The sequence below is a fragment of the Symphalangus syndactylus genome, chromosome 23 (assembly GCF_028878055.3).
Source record: "Symphalangus syndactylus isolate Jambi chromosome 23, NHGRI_mSymSyn1-v2.1_pri, whole genome shotgun sequence".
NCBI classification, from domain to species: domain Eukaryota; kingdom Metazoa; phylum Chordata; class Mammalia; order Primates; family Hylobatidae; genus Symphalangus; species Symphalangus syndactylus.
The window spans coordinates 52284127-52297873 of record NC_072445.2 but is presented as its reverse complement, the minus strand read 5'-3'; positions in this window follow the sequence as shown (position 1 = coordinate 52297873).

The window sequence follows — 13747 nt, the reverse complement described above, 5'->3', positions numbered from 1 at the left end:
GACTTCTTGGCACTAAGATTTCTTGGGTCTTGGGCAGCGCAGTTAGATCAGCCTGCTTTGCTGGGCTGTGGGCCTTCTGGTTTGCCATAGGAGAGTCAGCTTTTATCACTGCATTTTCATTCTGGTCCCAGGAATCAGAGAATGGAAAAGGAGAATTGCTCACATGCCAGGTGGGCTCCCTCATTTTCATCTGGAAACAGTTGTAGGAGCCATTTCAGCATCTCCTGGCTATTGTTAATTCAAAGTCCTAGGAAGAGAAGAGGGAGGAATACGAAAGCAGAGGGGGAGACTCTGTGTACCCCACATAAGGCTGTCCCATGGGCAATGCCATCCATGAGTGATCTTCTCTGCACCCTGAATTGAAAGATCCTGGAGTTGAAAAGACCCCAACATCATGATTGTTGGGAGAAGCATGAACATTTAGTGTCCAGTGGGCCAGGGGAATATATGAACTATGTGAACATTAAAGTCAAGAAATAAAGAATTGAAGCAAAAACTGCTTAGGCAATCCCTGAAGCCCACCTTCAAAAAAGTGGTTACTTGGAATGACTTGACTACCCATTGCTCTCTACCTGGTCTTGAGCTGGAGTTGCTCTCAGTGAGCCAGGAAAAGAAATAACCTTAAATCCGGGGCAGAGCAGAAATTGTGTGCTTGGTCTCAGCCTGACTGGTGATTCCAGTGGCCAAGAGGACAGGAGAGAGTTTGGAAGACAGGAAGAGTGCCGAGTAGGACGGGGTGCCAAGGAGATGCTGCTGGCGATGGAGCAGCTGGCATCTTGCTCTCACTGAGATTGGCTGGCCCAGGAGGATCCTAATTACAGCACAACTGCTGCCTCCATAATCACTGTGACAGGAGCAGTGTGGGCCGGAAGGAGATGTGAGATGGAGCTGGTGGCTGCTGAAGAGGATGTTGGAATCATTGTTCTTTGCCGGGGCTTCATAGGGGGCTGCTGCCAGCCGCCTGCTAAGGTTGAAACAGCTGCCACCAAAAAAAGGGCCAGCCCTTCCTGCCTTATCTCCAGAGGATGCACCAGCCCCAGCCTGCAGGTCTGCCTCCGGGTCCTCTGGCTAGAGGGGGATGGCAGGCTTCCAGATAGGCTTTTCAGTAGTTCTGTTGATGGGAGGCTAGAGGGAGAATTCAACAGTATGGTGAGGGGGTTCCGAAGAGCTGGCTGGGAAATGAACCCAGGTTAAAAAACAACAAAATAGTACACTTCTATGGAATTATCCTCAAATCAAAGAAAAGAACTGTGAAATTAATCATTTGAGGATACTGTTTAGGTGATCTCCTGGAGTCATGTCATCAAGGAAAAATAAATCCCTTCCTCAGCCCTCATGCTTCATCTGAGAGATTTTTTTGTTTGTCTGTCTGGACAAAGTCCCAGGTTTAAGGGTGAAAAGTCTCTTAAATGGTGACACAAACAGTACCCTTGAGGCAGCCTTTCCAATGGAGTGTGAGGATTAGCTGGGGGCATCAGAGATAAACCAGGGGTGTCAGAACCAGGGTGAAATGCGTGCGAGTGGGAAGGGAGGCAACTGTGGAGAGGGATGTACGCTCTGCTTTGATTTGCCTGTTTTACTTGGCTCTCAGAAAAATACCAAGACTGGCCCCTTACAGAGACTTCCAATAAGGCAGTGGTGTTCTCTGCAAGCTTTTACCAGGTGTTTTGACTTTTGATATTAAGGAAACTTCTGGAAGAAGAAAAGGCATAATGCATTTGTTGGCCAGTCATGTTCCCCTTGGGAGACAGGCAACTGGTTACAATGGCACTGACATGTGTAAAGGTGAGCTGCTGATGCTCAGAATGGGCTCGCTGGGGGAGAATCCTTGCGCAGTCCTAGGATTTAATAGCTTCTTCCTCCACTTTATTCAGCACAGCACCCATTTTATTGAGTCTCTGGTTCCAATGCATTACATAATCATACTATTTCCTATTGCAGTATGTTGGGCCTTCAGGCTCCTATGTGTCAAGCCAGTCATTCTCATGTAGTCTTTTCGGGATCCAGGATTTAGCTCTAGATTATGGCTCCTTTTCAGTTGCTTCACTAGATAATAGAGCAAAAGTGGCGAAGCTGGGAGGCTGAGATGTCTACATCCTAATTCTTTGTATAAAAAGCCACTTTATATTTTGAGGGAAGAAACTTTTGTTTCCCAGGCTTTTCTGTTTATTCCTTACAAATCTTTTTCACTTAGTTTGTAAGAGCAAATGTGACTCTAATAACCATTCCCCTTGAAAAGCAGCCAGTGACAGCATCTCACATGTTGTTATCAGAGACTGCAATTTCACTGTGAACTTTTAGTTGAGCCTTTGGAGAGCATTTGGAAGAAAAAGGGACTCAAGTTTCTTTTGCCCACTTCTGGGAGTGTTGTAGACCCTGATTTTTGACATTCGCAGTAGCCATAAGAGAGATTTGGGCTTTGGATAGGGAGGTGGAATTGGAATTTGGAAAGGGGTAGAAGAACCATTTTAATGTGCTGTCACTAGTATAACATTTCATATATCTTCTAGCTTTAAAAATTACAGAATCATTAGAATGATGATATATTAGGCGAATTGGGCATGGTTTAACTGCAACATGTTAGGCTGCATGGCCGCTGGTTTTTCTCTTAAATGATAATCCAAATAAAGAATCTCAAAGAAGAGAAGAATAGAATGGCTGTTGACATTTTAATGAGTATCGTTTTGGAAACAATAATTAGAATCATATATTCAGGGGGCAAAGATTAATTAATTGAGTAAATAACACCATATACATATATATAGCTTATGGCTGGCCCCAGTGCACCATGAATTAGCTACTATGTGTTCACACATGGAATCATTTTTGGCCCTTCGAGTAGGGGGAATGGAAACCACGCAGCCTGGATGGTGTGCTGTTGACATGAACCATTGGAAAGTGTTATTTTCTTCCTCTGGGTATTGGAATCTCCCCACCCCGACACTTGACCAGTATGGTTTTGGCATTGACTACTAGGGATGGGGTTGAGGATAGAGGTGGATGTCTCCCTGTTCCCCCAGATTCACATACAGACCACTCAGACTAATTTAGTTTCCTATAACTTCAAAACTTTGTTTTACATCTAGGCTAAATAAATTATGTAAATAATTATGTGATTACTTACTATGTTGTTCTGTTGTGCTTTAATTGGCTTTGTACATACATCTTAAATGTGTGTATACACATTTTTATCATAGCTGATCAAACAGTTGATTTAGTATAGTGTTAACTTGATATTTAATATAATCAAAGTGTTGAACAACAGGTAAAGTTATGTAAACTAGTGTATACACATGTGGATTAATGTATAGACATTACTACTAACATTTATGAATGCAAAAATGCTCAATATATGACATTAAGTACCAAGATGAGAATACAAAACTATATATTACAGTGATCTCATATCTGTCAAAATACTGAAGAGGAAAGAAACATGTAGAAAATATGCCAAAGTATGAATAGTAGTTATCTGTTTGTAGTGAGATTGCAGTTGATTTTTCTTTTCTGAAAAACATTTTCTACAAGAAACACAATTTTTAAAATAGAAGGGTATTTTTATTCTAGAACTTTCTCTTGGACAATTTTTAATAAAAAATATTTTTTATAATAAAAATAGTCATAACATGGATTTTTAAAAATTTATGTAGCATTGGATATAAGTATTGCCTTTACACCTGCTCAAAGAGTTGACTGAATATATCTAAATAAAATTTGGGAACCAGGCTCTGATCAGGAACATACCACTATTAGAAAATAGATGCTAAAAAAAAAATATGGTCTGAGGATATTTTTACTCTCATGGCCTTCTGTAGGCACATAATCTGCCAGGAATTGGAGGCCTGCCAGGGGGCTTAACAAATGAGGTTTATAAGCCTTTCTTCAGTTCATATTGGTAGCACTTCCTTACTAAGACGCAAATAGCATGGCTGGTGAAGTGGAGCCATTAGCATTGCGAAGTATATTGGGGGATTTGAAGAAAGGGTCAGGAGAACCATCATGGGCTATGACTGCAGGTCAAAGGCAGGAGATGCTCTTTTCTACATCCTCTGAAAAGATAGGAAATATTAGCTGGTCATAGGTGGAGAAGAGAAAATCCTCTTGCTTTAAGAGCTGACCACACAATGTCTTTTGTAGGAAAGTGCTATTGTTTGGCTTGACCATTTTGGTTGGGTAAAGAAAGCTGTTATGGCCAGGATGATCTGAGCAAGAGAAGTCTTAGCTGAATGACTCTCAGTGAGAATCAGATAGGACATTTGGAGTATAGGAACAAGTGGAGTAGGGAGGAGAGAGAAGGAGGAGGAGATTAGGGGTGTGGGTATGGTTAACAATGGAGAGTCTTAATAGAAGACAAAAAATTCTGTAGTCATGATAGAGTGATGGTGATATATGACAGCTGCAGGACTTTTAAGAAGAGGAGCAGGAATTTCTCTTCTGCTAGTGTGTGCTACATCGTACATAAGCATCCCACCTCCTCAGCCAATGTGACCTAGAATTTTCAGTGAAGAGTCTGCTATGTGCCATGGCCATGTGTCAGTAGTTGTTTTGCAAAATAGAAGGGGTTGCATCCCATGAATGAGTTGACATAAAAAAGAGAGAGGGGAATGACCACAAGAAGAGAGACATTAGGATTTTGGTATAGAATTGGAGCCAAAGATGTCAATATAAAACATAAGCCTCTCAAGGGTCCCCAGAAATACTGAGAGGCTTGCTGGGCTCCCTGCTGCATTTAGAATAAGGTTTGAAACAATTTGATCAGAATCTCCAAGGCAGAATCATCCCAGTTGACATCTGTGTTACATTTACACTTTTGCAAAAGCAGATATTTAATAGGGAATACTTTCAGGTTAATTGACTAATTGATTTTGGCTAACCAAATGCCTAGTTCAGGAAAAGCTCAGTCCAAAGTTTGGACATTTATCAGGTCCAAGTAGGTTTAGTCTTTCACTGCTTGGTTTAAGTGATACAATTTGTAGTTGAGACTTGCAATTGTCAATTATCTGTTCTCCTGGCAATATTTTAAAAAGTAGGCATGGGAAGAAAATAACCATAAAGACATTTAATCAGTTAGAAGAATGGGGCTTATTTCTCCCTACTGGGTGATGTTTTCCAAAAAGTCTTCAGAGAGTTTAAGCTGATTAATATCCGTCTCATCAAAACCACATAATTGCAATTCAGCCTATTAGAATGCCCATATCTTATGGCACAGGGCACAGCAATCAACTTGTCACCAAAATTCCATTTGTTTATTACTCAAACAAATAAGAGAGCAGAATTGGATATTATGCCTGCTAGTAGTGATTTTTGGGGCTCTTATTTTTCCCTGAGTAATTGAAGTGTTAGATCCGGGATATTTCCAAGTGTAAAAGCCAAATCCGTGAGCATGGCAATGGAACACATCCTGGTATCAGCTATTAATCAAGGTACTGAAAAGTGAAGGTGAGGGACCTCATTTTGGACACTTCAGTTTCTTATTCATGAGTTCAGAGGATTTTCTTTTTTTAAATGTGTTTCCCCCCCCTCTGTCCTCTGTTTTTTATTAGATGATCTCATTTTATTGGGACCAACTAGGAAAAATGAGTACATAGGGATTATCTGTGCTTAAAAATGCACATTTATGGAAGTGTAATTTCAGGTTGAAGTATTATTAGACAAACTAAATATGGCATACTAAAAAAGGAGTAGAGAGTAGGAGGTTTGGCTTTAGTTTATACTTTATTTCTTGCCAGCTCTGGGATGTTGGGCAAGTCACTTAGCTTTTCAGTCCCTCACTTATCTAATCTACTGGATGTGGATAATGATATATGTCCTACCTGCAGACACAGGATTGAACTAAATGACAACCTCCCTGCCCTATCTATATAGCACTTTCCCTCCAGAGCCCCTTACCCCACTTTATTTTTATTCATAGCATTTATCACTACCTGACCTTTTACTATGTATATGCTTGATTTTTTATTATCTGTTGATCCAAATAGAAAGTCAGCTCCATGAAAACAGAGCTCTCTCTGTGTTATTGCCAGTGCTAGCTCAGTGACTCGCATATAGTGTATGATCAATAAATATTTGCTGGAAAGACAAATTCTAGCTCTAAGACCTAGGATTATAAAACAGAAAACAGAATCTGGTGTAGTCTGGTGGTTAAGCTCAGTTGTCAAGTCGCCATAGTTCAAATCTCAGCTCCATCATTTCTGGTTGTGTGACCTTGGGTAAGTTAATTAGCTCTTTAGGGCTTCAATTTTAGCTTTTGTCACAGGTAATATGGACCTAATAATATGCCTCATAACTCAAAGTTAAATAAATACAATAATTCATGTAAAGTAATCAGCACAGGATCTGAGTTTAGGTCAGTTGTTGCTATGAGTGTCAGGGTTCACAAAGCATCGACTCACCTTTTCCAAGCTAGGATGAAAAAATTCAGTGGTGTCCCAGAGAAGACTTACAATGACAAATGTTTGTTGTTGTCTTATAATGATACCATCTCCTAGTAATCAATTTTTAAGATGTAGTTATGTTTGCATTTTTGAGGTGGGAGAACAGACTGAAAGTTCTTTTACCGGATGACCTCCAGTCACTATCTTATGGTCTTACTGCATGGTTAAAGTGACAATCAGGATGGGGACAGGCCAAGTTGAAGTACGTTATGAATTATTTTGAGGCCTGTTGGCTGTTTTTGCATTGCTATAAAAAATACCTGAGACTAGGTAATTTATAAAGAAAATAGGTTTACTTGGCTCATGATTCTGCAGGCTCTACAGGAAGCATAGTGCTGGCATCTGCTTCTGGAGAGGCATCAGGAAGCTTACAATCATGGAAGAAGGTGAAGGGGGAGCAGGCATCTCACATGGCAAGAGAGGGAGCAAGAGAGGAAGAAGGGAGAAGGGGAGGTGCCACATACTTATAAACAACCAGATCTTGCAATAACTCACCACCAGGGAGATGGGCTAAACCATTCATGAAGGATATGCTCCCATGATCCACTCACCTCCCACCTGCTCGTACCTCCAATACCTGGGATTACAATTCAACATGAGATGATATCATTCTGTCCCTGGTCCCACAAATCTCACTTCCTTCTCACATTCCAAAATACCATCATCCTTTTCCAATAGTTCCCCAAAGGTCTCAACTCATTTCAGCATCACTCAAAAGTCCAAAGTCCAAAGTCATATCTGAGACAAGGCAAGTCCCCTTCCACCTACAAGCCTGTAAAATAAAAAAAACAAGTTGTTTACTTCCAAGATACAATGGGGGAACAGGCATTTGGTAAACATTCCCATTTCAAAAGGGAGAAATTGGCTAAAAGAAAGGGTCTACAGTACCCACACAAGTCTAGAACCCAGCAAGACAGTCATTAAATTATAAAACTCCAAAGTAATCTCCTTTGACTCCATGTCCCATATCCAGGGCACACTAGTGTGAGGGGTGGGCTCCCATGGCCTTGGGCAGCTCTGCCTCTGTGGCTTTTCCATGCTGAGGTTGCAAGCTGTTGGTGAATCTACCATTCTACGGTCTGGAAGGCAGCAGTCCCTTTCCCATAGCTCCACTAAGCAGTGCCCCAGTGAGGGAGTCTATGTGAGGGCTCCAACCCCACACTTCCCCTTGGCACTGCCCTTGTAGAGTTTCTCTGTGAGAGTTCTTCCCCTGCAACAGGCTTCTGCCTGGCCACCCAGGCTTTCTCATACATTCTCTAAAATCTAGTTGGAGACTGCCAAGGCTCCTTCACTCTTGCACTCTGTGCACCTGAAGACTTAACACCACATGGAAGCCTTGAAGGCTTATGGCTTGCACCCTTTATAGTGGAGCATAGGCCTGAGCTCCTTTGAGCTGCATCTGGAGCTGGAGCAGCTGGGATGTGGGGAGCAGTCTCCTGAGGCTGTGTAGAGCAGTGGGGCCCTGGGCCTGCCCTCTGAAATCATTCAGTCCTGCTAGGCCTCTGGGACTGTACTGAGCAAGGCTGCCTCTTTGATCTCTGAAGTGCCTTCCAGGTCTTTTCCCCATTGTCTTGGATATTAACAGTTGGCTCCCTTTTAGTTATTTAAATCTCTCTTACAAGTGATTGCTCCATGACCTGCTTGAGTTCCCTTGGCAATAATGCTTTTTCTTTTCTACATGGCTAGGCTGCAAGTTTTCCAAATTGTAGGCTCTGTTTCCCCTTTAAATATAACTTCCCACTGTAGATCATTTATTTGATCCTATATCTGAACATAGGCTGTTAGAAGCAGCCAGACCACATCTTGAATGCTTTGGATTCAAGGATTGATTGAAGATTAAGTCAGATGGCCCTGAGCTTGTATGGGACTTAGCAGGATGAAGTTGTGCTTCTGCTCAGACCCAATTTCATTCCTCTGCTGTCTTGAAACCACGGAAACCCCAATAGCTGAAGGAGATTAGGGAGGAATAAGAAAGGCAGGAAAGTAACATTTACTTAGCACCCCCTATTTGTCAGTTACTGTTCATCATTTTAAAAAATAGTTATCTCATCTAGTCTTTATAATAATTATTAAAATAAGAATTTTATTTATTTAATAAAGACCTGAGGCTGAGGAAGGTTAAATAACTCACTCAGCACTGATAGCAAGTACAGGCCTGAACTGTACAGAAGTTTGAATTTAGACTTTTCTGACTCAAAAGACTGTGCTCTTTGAATGTAATAGTCTGATCTCCATAGAGAGGGACAGGACCAGGTGGGCAGAGCACTTAGATCTAGAGGAAGTCATGCAGAGCATCTGCAGCAATGGGGAACACTGAGCCAACCTGCTTTTTAGGTGGCTCTTCCATATTTCCCTCCAGCTTAACATCTGAACTGGACATAGCCTTAAGGTAAAATCATATAGGCTGATGGAGAAGCAGAGTTTACACACTCTGCTTCATCCTGGCCCCTCACTCCCCAAGACTATGCAGATTTAGGTACCTTTCCTGTGTACTCCCATATGGTACTTTGTGAATGCACCCAGCTCTGTACTTGACTCATTGTTTTCTATCTTCTTATGTGTCTGTCATCTGCTCTAGTATGTGATATCCTTGAGTGCAGGGGCAGTAGCTTAGTCATCATTTTGTCCTTTCTGCCTCATACACTGCCTGGCACAGAGTTGGTATTCATGGCTGCTGAAACTTTGAGTGAGGAGAGGGGATGGAAGTCATAGTTGGAGTTGGCCCTGAAAATGTCAGCAGCTGTTGCTTTGCTTCTGTTATGATGACTCTGTTTTAGTATCTTTGGTTCCATGATCTTCCTTCCTGTCTCTACTCTTTCTTCCTGCAGACAGGAATAAAATGGGCAGCAGTGGTTCTAGAAGCAAGGGCACTGTTCTTTCTGTGGGAGAGTGTGGGAAGAATCTGGTGGTGATGAGCCAAGGCTATTTCATGCACAATTTGTCTATCTTGGGCTAGGTCAAGAAGTTATGCCTTGACTAGGAATGGTTTGCCAGAGTTGAAAAATACTGTAGAAGTCACTGATTGGAGAGATGAAGGGTAGTAAAAAACCACAGATGGTACCTATGGGAAGGAAACCTATTATGGTGTTGTCTTTGGTCAAGCATCGTATTTTAATTGAATACCAGCAATTTTTATGTGTACAATGTAAACTTCTGCCCTGAAGCTAGAGAGGCAGTTTAGTGGAGTAGTTATATGAATGGACTCTGGATCTAGTCTGCATTCGAACCTCGTTCTCATACTTACTGGCTCTGCTTGTGGTAAACGTTGGTAAGACCCATGTTTTAGTTTCCTCATCTGTAAAATGGCAATGTTTAGATGATTACATACATTAATTTATATGACCCCCTTAGAAGTATGTCTGCCACTTTGGAAGCATTATTGAGTACATTATTATTATAGGATTTTTCAAAACTTCATAGAAGGATTGTCATACAGATTTCAAAACTTTGAGGATTTGCCTGTCAAACTGGACAGTGTGCATTGATGCTCACTTTATGCTACAGTTTTCAGTACTAAAAAATCAAAGAAGCAAATGACGGGTAAATAACTAAGTGTAGTGGAACAATCACTAGAATCCACTAGATTCAGAATTGAAAGTCCTGCCACTAATAGCAGCATGATCTTGAAAAAGTCCCTTGATCTTTTGGTCTCAATGTTCTTTTCTTTTATTTGAAATGAAACTGTTGAATTAGATCTGAGATGGCAGGTAAGTACCAGTCAGTTGCTAGTCCACCCACCGGTGGCCATGGAAGGCATGGCTAATAGATATCAACTCACTTTCCTGCTGCTTGTAATGTGGCTCTACACTGCAGGCCAGGAAGCCATTACCAGTTGATTGGTGTGGGCAAATGAAAAGACGGATTTTCCACTCATCATATCATATGTTCTTGAAGGTCCCTCCTTGCCCTATACTTCTGTGATTTAATGACTCAAAAATGAGTGAATATGTTAGAAGTGGATTTTTACAGATTTCATATAGCTAGGGAGATTTCCAGAAGGCTGGGATTCAGGAAGATTGTAAAGCTTTCTTCAAAGTCAGGATAAGAAAATGTTCTCTGATTGTTTACCATGATTCTTATGTTTAAAGGGGAAATCTTCAGAGGTAAAAGAAGACCCAGTAAGGAGGAAGTCTGGGTGTTCAAAATTCTTTCTTTCTGGTATTGCCCAAACCTGCTTTTTGGAAAGGACTGCATATGGTTTCAGGTAGGCAAGGTGCAGGCACTTTGTCCTTGTGACTGAAGATGTTTGAGGGTACTAATGATAGATTTTGATGCATTTAAAATGGAGAACTTCCCATGAAGAGGGCTGGCTTCAGATCTGTGAGTTGAAAACAAACCAACACAGGGGAGTAATCAGAGGCCAGCCATCTTTCCTGATTTCTATGTATGCTTTCTATAGATATCCTAATCAGATTTTTGACAAGCAACTGATCACCTTGGGTAGAGCCTGGCTTTGTGACAAGATGCTGTTTATTTGGAATTAAAGTTTGGGACCCTAGCCTATTTGTATAAATATATTTCAAAAAACTGGTGATGTGGACATCTTTCAGAGAATGGTGTACATTTCAGAAAAGGCTTTGGTGTTGAGTTCCTCTCTGACCCTCATGTTGCTGAAATCTCATTTCTCCTCTGGTTTTGGAGGAAACCTCTGGTGCACGCATTCCTGTTCTTATAATTTCTGAGCTAACAGTTTCTGCATATCTGAGACTGGTAAATAGCAACTGCTGAGAAATCAAGAAATGTAGAACTGAAGAAAGTCACTGTCATCGTGCATTTGGGCTGCTACAACAGAATACCTTAGGCTTCATGTTATAAAGGACAGATATTTATTGCTCACAGTTCTTTGATCTGTGAAGTCCAAAATCAAGGTGTCAGTAGATTTGGTGTTTAGTGAAGGTCATTCTCTGCTTCCTAAATGACATTTTCTTACTGTGTCCTTGCATGTTGGAAGGGGCAAACAAGCTCCTTCAAGCCTCTTTCATAAGGGCATTAATCCTATTCATGAGGGCACCTCCCAAAGGCCTAAGCTTTTCATACCAACACATTGAGGATTTGATTTTCACACATGAATTTTGCAGTGACACCCACATTTACACAATAACCACAGTTTTAACAATGTTGTGCACGAAGAATTTCCATCATCCAGATTACCTCCTTACTAGATCTTATTTTAATTACTTGGAAATTTTCTCCCTTTAAGAGTAAGATTCCTATATGCATAAGAAATAGATTGAATTTACTTGCTCTGAACAGGGTAAAACACTAATTTCAGCTCCCTGTTTACCCAGAGAGAAATGTTTTATGAGAGATCTGGGTCTACAGTGATGTGTTTGGGAACTTGTCCCTTTGTTGTTTCACATTCATCAAGAATCTACCCAAATAGATAGCTCTTGACTCCTCCACATGACAGCAATGAGTGGAAGGCAATTGTTACCAGAGAGCCAAGGTATTCTTTTTTAAGTTTCAGTGTAACTTCATTGCCTCCAAAGAAATTCCTTGTGCTCATATTATTTATACCATTTATGATTTTGTATTTTCTTTGCCAATTTTGAAAAGGAGCAATTTTCTCTATACTAACCTGAAGCTGCAAAGAATCTTCTAGTATTGCTGGAGCAGTTTTGGGCTTTCCTGAAATTTGTTTGTGGATTTCTCTCACTTGTGTGTGTTTTTTTAAATAGAAAAGTCTTTTCAAGTTTCTTTGAGATGATTGGTGAAACTAGAGCTGAAAATGGTATAAGGAGAAATAGATAAAGTGAACCAACTATTGGAAGGTGGGGATGGTAGAGTAAGATAAGTGAAGTGTGTTCTGGGGTCTTTCTAGTTCCATCGGCTTTGCTCACAAAACTGAAGGTTAGCATGTTTGTGTGTCCTCGTCACTAACTTTGCCAAAACTTTGCTTTCTTACTAGCTCTAAAATATAAGAGACTGGTTACTCTTAAAGTGTCTCCTTGCTTGGACAACATCCTCTCTATTATTCTGAAATCACTCTGGGAGTGATTAGCAACCACGATAATCACACCCACAGTGAACACTTTCTGATCACTCATTATGTATTAGGTGCTGTTCCAACACTTTCCATGCTGTCTCTCACATCGTCCTACCACTTCCTTGTGTGTTTGGTGTAAACTCTCATCACTGTCTTATAGATGGAGCATGTGAGGGCTATCAGATAACTTGTCTGGGCTCACACAGCCAATACATGGTGGAGCTGGGATTTCAACCAATGCACTATCAATAATGTTCCAGAAATTTTTTCTCAGGATATCATTTGATCAGGGTTGTTTGATGACATAGTGAAATGTTGCACCTGATAAGGAGAAAATGAAGTTGGCTAAATATTTTGTTTGGACCATAAATGAATTATAACCTATGTGCTTGGTCTTCCACTTTCAATGGGTTCTCCTTGCAAATGTGATAAGACATATGAGAACAAAGCAGCCATGGAGAAGAGAGGAAATCATGATAGGCTGACAGTCATTGTGGAAATAAAACAAATGTTGAGATGTCCTTAAAGTCTAATCACTAGTCTTATACTCTAAAGGGAAACTTTGATACCAAGCATGAAGAATTTAACCCTCTTCATAATTCTGAATACTGGGCATATAATTTGTGTGGGGATTACAACCTGAATCTTCTTAGGTACCTCCGGTTTCTGACACAGCAGCAGTCTTTGAATCACGGAGTGTTTTTTCCCTGCCGCTTAATCTTTGTAGCAGCCAATTTATAGACGGGAGGAGTTTTTACTTTATCTGTTCCAACCACACTTCCACTTTATACCTTTGTACTGGGAAGCCGCTTTGGCTGTCTGTGGCTCAGTGTAGGTGTGCCAATGTGAGTGCACTTTCGTGTATGTGTATCTGGATATTCCTAAAGATGTTGGAAATAATGGTGAACAAGTAAGGGAGAGTGAGGACCTTTATTGTGTAACAAACTGAAGGCACCAAGGAGGCTGCATTTGTTGTGAGTCAAAAGGTTTATACAAAGATTTTCTTAGTAATGTCTAAGATTTTAATAGGGTAATTAATCTTTCTAAATGTTAGTGCCAGATTATGGGATCAGCTATTATCCCTGGCTGCAGAGTGGTCCTTTGTGTGTTGCTATGAACAGGGCTAAGTGAAGAGAATACTCAGGTTGCCAAACAAAGATATGGCTGCAGCTAGCTTGTTTAGGTTTTTAAATGCATTTTCTTGTGCCGTTAAAAGAACTCCTGTTTCCGTGGGGCTATCATTGCCCTTTAATAGCTATTGAATTGAGGGGAGAGATAGAGAAATAAAGTACAGGCTTTGTGCTTTTTACTTCTTAACGACCAATTA